The sequence below is a fragment of the Pteropus vampyrus genome, unplaced genomic scaffold, assembly GCF_000151845.1.
Source record: "Pteropus vampyrus isolate Shadow unplaced genomic scaffold, Pvam_2.0 Scaffold147, whole genome shotgun sequence".
Taxonomy (NCBI): Eukaryota; Metazoa; Chordata; class Mammalia; order Chiroptera; family Pteropodidae; genus Pteropus; species Pteropus vampyrus.
Genome location: NW_011888928.1, coordinates 1,196,688 through 1,203,167, shown reverse-complemented (window position 1 = coordinate 1,203,167; position 6,480 = coordinate 1,196,688).

Here is a 6,480-nt window from a genome sequence, read left to right as displayed (position 1 = left end):
CCTGATATGATAGTGCAGGTTCTTTAATTGCAAGTCTCAGGAACCAATCGTGGCTAACTTTAGCATAAAAGAAATGTATTGTCAGGCTAGTGGTGAATTCACAGAGGTGGCAGGAAGCTGGAGAACTAGACTTAGAAAAGAACAGAGAGAGTGGAGATGCTTTGGGTGTTCAGGTAGCCAAAATGAATCAATTCCATCCTTTTCTCCCCTTTCTTGATCAGAGCCAAAGTTCCTGGAGCAAGAGTCTGATTGGCTGAGCTCAGGTAACATGTCCTCCCCTTAGTTTAGGAGGGTAGACCCCTTGATTGACAGCTCCCCTAAGACTGCACACAAGGGAAGAATTCCAGATCCCTCCTCCTCCACCCCCAGCTGCTACCTGTGGGCAACTGAGGCCAGGTGCCCTGTTTTCAGGCTGGGATCAAGGAGAAGTACCCGAAGCTGAATGTCATGATTACACAAACCCAACAGTGTCTGACACATGGTAAAGTGTAATAGTGAAGATTCCTGGTACAGACCTCTCTGCTACTTACCAGCTGTGCATTCTTGTGTAAGTTACTGGATCTCTCTGAACCTCAGTCTCATCTGTACCATGGAGATAATAAGAGTACAGTGTTGTAGTGAGAATTAAATGAGATACGGTAAATGTACAGCACTTAGCATGGCACCTGGCACGCAATGAGTGTTCAATAAATTGTAGGTAGTTTTCAAAACTGTAGTGAGCCTTTAATAAGTATTTATTGTGTGTTAATTATCAATAATATTTCGAGCTCCTCTAAAATCACATCTGAAACTGGAGCATATCTAAATACGTCTCCCAATTCTCCAATCCATTGGCCGTCCACGTTTGCATGGTCTGTCACCCCCTTTGTGGCCTCAGTTCCCTTTTTCTCCAGCTTAGAACTCTGGTCTTCCCTATAATCACTCCCTTGTGTTCACCTTCAACCCCCATGCTCACTTCTCTCTTCATCTGCTCACCTGGAAAATCCCATCTCTGCCTAACTCCAGCTCACCACCTTTTCCACACATGTGCCCAGCAATGGACTGGGGCCAGAGAAAAATACAGAACCTTTCTGGCTCAAGTGGGCCCTCCCCACTACGGGGCAACCCCACGATACCGATTTCCCTGGCCAATTCACTCTCACTCACCCAGAGGTTGTCTCCTATCTTGTCTTTTCTCTGCCTTGACCTCCTCCCTCTTAGCCGATGAACTTTGTCAGAGAGCTGACAAAGAAAAAAGAAAGAAAAGAAACAATAAGGAGAAAACCATCTCCCCTTCTCGTAGCCAAATCCACCAGCTACCTGCATCAGTATGTGAGTGCTTGGACTTCTCTCCTGTCACCGTAAATGCACTTTCCCTGATCCTCTGTAAGGGGATGTACCCTAGATTTCATCCCTCTCACCTACTCAGAACGTTTCCTTCCCTCACGCCTATGACATCGACACTTCTGTCATTCCCATGCATCCACCTGTGCTGCCATATGGCCCATCTGCAGAGTGCCGGAGGGACTAAAAAGACAAAATCTTCACCACGGTCTACAGGACCTTAGATGATCTGGCACTTGACTACTTTGACTTACGCTATTTCTACTCTCCCCCTAGCTCGCTCTGCTTGACTCTTACAGGTCTAATTTCTCATTTCTCAAACACCCCTGTGCCTTTGCACTTGCTGCTCTCTTTCTTGGAATTCTTTTCTTCCTGATCGTCACATGTCTTACTTCTTCACTTTATTCGGGTGGTGCTCTAATATCTCCTCAGACGAGTCCCCCTTGACCACTCTATCTTCTCTAATCCAGCCCCTCCAACCCTACTCTGTTCTCTTAACTGGCTCTCATCGTCTTCACAGCACTTGACATCTTATTAGTATTTTGTTTTCTGATTTTCACATTAGTTGTAAGCTCCGCAGCAGCAAGGATATTGCTTGTCTTGTTCCCAGCTGTATCCCCAGTGCCTAAAGCATATCTAGTATATAATATGTGATTGGTATATCTTATTTATTGCATCATTGAATAAACAAATATAAAAAGAAACCATGGGTAAATGGAGAGTCTCTATGAACTTGACTCATGTTATGTTTGAATCTCTCTATACACTCATAAGTTAAACATGGCACTTTTCACATACAATTATCATTGAAGTACAATCCCTGTCCCACACCGTAAGGATTTCTGATACGGTGGCTCATCGATGTCAAGCCTATGTTTATGTACTAAAAGAAAAAGAACCAGTATTTATTGTGGGTCTACTATGCACCAAGAGTTATGTTGGGGACTCTTATGTTATGTTACACACATTATCTCATTTAAAACTGTCAACTTTCTAGAGTATTAGAGTGCCCATTTTACAGATGACGGAGACTGAGGTTAGAGATGCAAAGAAACTTGCTGAGGCCACACAGCCTGGTTGGTAGCCAAGTTAGTATGACTTCAAAGTACAAGTCCTTCTCTTTATACTACCCACTGAAAAACATATACCTGAGCATTTCATTCTTCAAGTTGTTCTGATTTTAAAACACTTATTAGGGATGGATACATATGAGACTTGTGCTCAAGTCTTTACATGATTTGTCTCATTTGATCCTCACATTCTTATGTGGTACATACTCTTATTACCTTTATTATACAAATGAGAAGACTGAGGCACCAAGAAGTTGAGACATTTTCCTAGGGCTATTTGGTGGAGTGGTGAAGCCAGTATTCAAATCTAATTTCTAATTCTAATTTCAAGGCCTGAGTCTTTTCTGCAACATTGTGCTGCCTCCCTTAAGCCAACTCTCTGCCTCAGAAAGAAAGAGAAGAAAAATGACTAACACAGGCGCATAAAGCATCATTAAGAAAATTCATGGTGACTTGGTTCTTTAAGAGGGAAGCAAAGGGCAGGAGGCAGACAGCCAGTCTAGCATCGGCTCTTGCAGGTTGGGGGTTCACATAACTCACGATAACTTAATTTGCGAAGATCATTCTTCCAGGAACTGGGACTTCTTGCGTGAGTAGAGGTGGAGCAGGGGGGCGGGGGGGTGGTGGAGGGGAGGATCTTGAAGATCATGGTGAGAAGTCATCTGTCAGCCCCAGCAGGGGTGTGTTCAAGCCTCCTGTGTGAGACCAGCGCCTTCTGCTGGCATAGGAGGTCTTCTTCTAACATCTAAAGCTGTGTGTGTGTGTGTGTGTGTGTGTGTGTGTGTGTGTGTGTGTGTCAGGGTGGGAGAGATTGAGGTAGCCTTGTAAGCCCAGCCCTCGTGATCAGAGCCAGAGTGGCGGCTGGGGTTCCTTTATTGGTAGAGCTTTCTTTGCTCCAGTACACACCTGAGTGAGTTTTATTGAATTTGTCTGATTTGTCCACAGCAGCTGTCCATTTGCTGAGAAGCTGACGTTGCCATCATGGAAGAAATGAAGGCCCACCCCTGCCAGAGGCCTAGTTGGCCTTGGAGGTCTGGCTAGAGGAGGAGACCATATGGAGAGCCTCCTGTTTATTGTACGATGACCTCCACAACCCAAGAGTTTATCTCTTATTTCTACAAACATCTGTTGATTACTCAAGGTATGCCAGCCACTGGTTACAAACTGGAGAGCAAAACAAACATGGCCCCTATCCTCAGCATTTATAGCCCCACAGGGAAGATAAACAGCAAACAAACAAGCAAACAAAGTATGTTATTATAAACTGTGACAGATGTTATGGTCCCCACGATGAGGGTCACTTTCCTACATTGCAGCAACTAAAGCAGGAGGTTCTCTCTGAGAAGGTGATGATTATATTGAGACTTGATGGATGAACAGGAGGGTTCCAGGTGAAGGGTGAAGAGTAGGGTGTTCCAGGTGGAAGGAACAGCAATGTGGGGAGACCTGGAGGTAGGAGAGATCCTGACTTGAACTGAGTGGTTGGACATAAAAGCAAAGGGAAGAGGAGGGTAGGGAGAAGCCAGCTCTGTAGGTCTTGTCAGCTCTGCTGTGAAGAGTTTCAGTTTTGTTCTATGTGCAGTGGGAATCCATTAGAGGGTTGCAAGCAGGGGAATGGCACAATCTGATTTGAGTTTTGCAAAAAGATCTCGTGATTGCAGTGATCAGATTATGTTGAGAATGGCTATTAGGATACAAAGATGGAAGCAGGAAGACCAAGTGGGATGTGAATATTATAAAGCCTGTATACTCGTAGGAAAAGACGATTTTTCTCTAACCCTGGTTATAAAGAGCCACCAGAACTGAGTTTAAACCTGTCTACTAGGTCAATGGCAGCTCACCTCATTGATTCTGCCTCTGAAACCAACCAATAAGTGACAATTTGTGCTTTAAAAATCAGTCAATCTGCAGCGGATGCACTGCGATGAACATGCTTCGAAGGCTGAAGTCAGCCTACTCTTGCCTTTGGAACCAGACCTATCCCAAAATCTATGTAAGATCAATAGTTTGCGTTGCTCGGGAGACTCTGCCTGACCAGCCAAGCGCTCCTGCACTTCAGGAAGCAATAAATTCAGCTGGTTGCAGATACTGAGTTGTGGTCTCCTCCCCCAATAGAGCTCTTTAAGGTCATCCAACCTCTGGATGACAATGGTTTTGTCCACTTGTTACTTCTGAGGATATCCTGCTGGGGTTCTCACTGGTCCGGGCTTCTGTGGCTGACCAATCCCTTTCAACACCCTTTTCCTCAGGAGACTTTATGTCTGTCTACATTACGGTGTAGTCTCATCCTGTCCTGGGGGATGGCTTACTCCTTCAGGAGACAGAAATCATATCAGGTATTTGAAAGAGATAAATCAGTATATAGAATTAACTAGGGATAAAGTTGTTAAGTAGCTGCCTAAAGAAAGGATCGAAAGATCTCTAAGGAGGCAGTGGCCACGGGAAACAGCTACCTGCCATCTCTAAGGCTGAAGGAACAGAAGAAAGACGACGGAATCATTAAAACCGAAAGACATTTTTTTGAGGTTCCTGAAACTCAGTCCCCCGAGGAGCGGTCACCGGCCAGCGTGTGCCGGGATTCTGAGCTCAGAGGAGGGCCCGTGAGGCTGGGACTGCTCAGCTGGTGCTAGTGTCTACAGGGGCATAAGAAGAATCCCTGCAAATGTGGAAGAAACGGAACTGGATTCAACTGATGATACAGGAAGACACCACCATTGCCAAGGCGGATAAGTGATGCTGGGGTGATGCTAACAGGACTCCCATGGAAAGCGGGCAGGAAGGAGGAAGTGCTTTTTCTTCTCCAGGCTTGCAACTTCCTCAGAGTCTCCCCTTTAGCGGCGGCTGGGAGGGAGCTGCCGGCAAGGAACCACAGCTCCAGCATCACAAAGCAGGGTATGGAAAGGTGGGTCTGGAGCTGAGAGACAACAGCTTAACAAACGCACAGGTGACACTCTATATCTGTTTCCATCCCATTTGGGGGTTTGCTTTATTATTGAATTACCAGAAGGCAGCCTTATTTCTAAGATTCTGAGTAGTCACCTCATTGTCGCCTCATGTACTTCTCTCAAGTCGCTCCCTATCTGGTGGTGGGGGCAGAGGCATACACAATTAGATGATTCCCCAGCAAAGTGTGATGACCTCCACGAAAGAAGAGGCACAGGAAGTGGTAGAATGTGGTCGGAGTTCAGTTCGAATGGTTACAGTCCTTGAAAGTGGCCACAGTGCATTTGCGCCGGCACTGAAGGATGAATGGAATTGACAAAAGAGGCCCTGTAAGGTCCGTTATACAGAAGAAACTGAGGCTCAGAGAATCTGTTTCTTGAGTCAGAAAACTTCATCTGTCTGACTGCCTAGCTCAGATTCTAAACCACAGCTTTGTGACTAGAGCTTGCAATTTCTTCAGGTTTATCACCCTAGAACACCAGAATAATGACAGCTGCCTTTCGGGGTAGCTGTGAGGGAAGCATACAGCCATGTTTGGAGACAGATGCTGAGCACCTTCCCACTCCCACTCGCCAGCCTTGGAACTTGTAGTTCAAACTTGTGCCTCAGCGACATCATAAAGCAGTCCATGTCATGGGTCTGGGGGTGGAAGGGGTGGTGGTGTTCTTGTACTGAAGCCAGGAGTGTAAAATCCTGGAAAGTCATTGTCTCGGTGAATACTAATAATGAGGATAATGGTAATAATGGTCACATGCGTCCACGTATTGAGTGCCTACTATGTCTATTCCAGGGATTCTATGTTTATTATTTTGCTTTGCCTATTCATCAAATAGGTATTTAGTGCGCTACATGCCAGCCATCATGTTATGTTAACTTTAACCATCGCAATGGTACTGAGTGGTAGGTATTATTATTCCTATTTAACAGACAAAGAACCCGAGTTAAGACAGCCAAAATAACCCGACTATAGAATAAGTATCATTAATATCTTGGCCCAATGAAAGAGCCTATTGCATCATTTTTTAAAAAAGCACCCCAAAGTTTTGTAAATTAAAAAGTTTGATTCTTTAAAAAATAAAAACAATAATTTTTTTTAAAATAAAAATCTCACTAGATGGGTTGAATAGTAAAATGGATCGAAGAG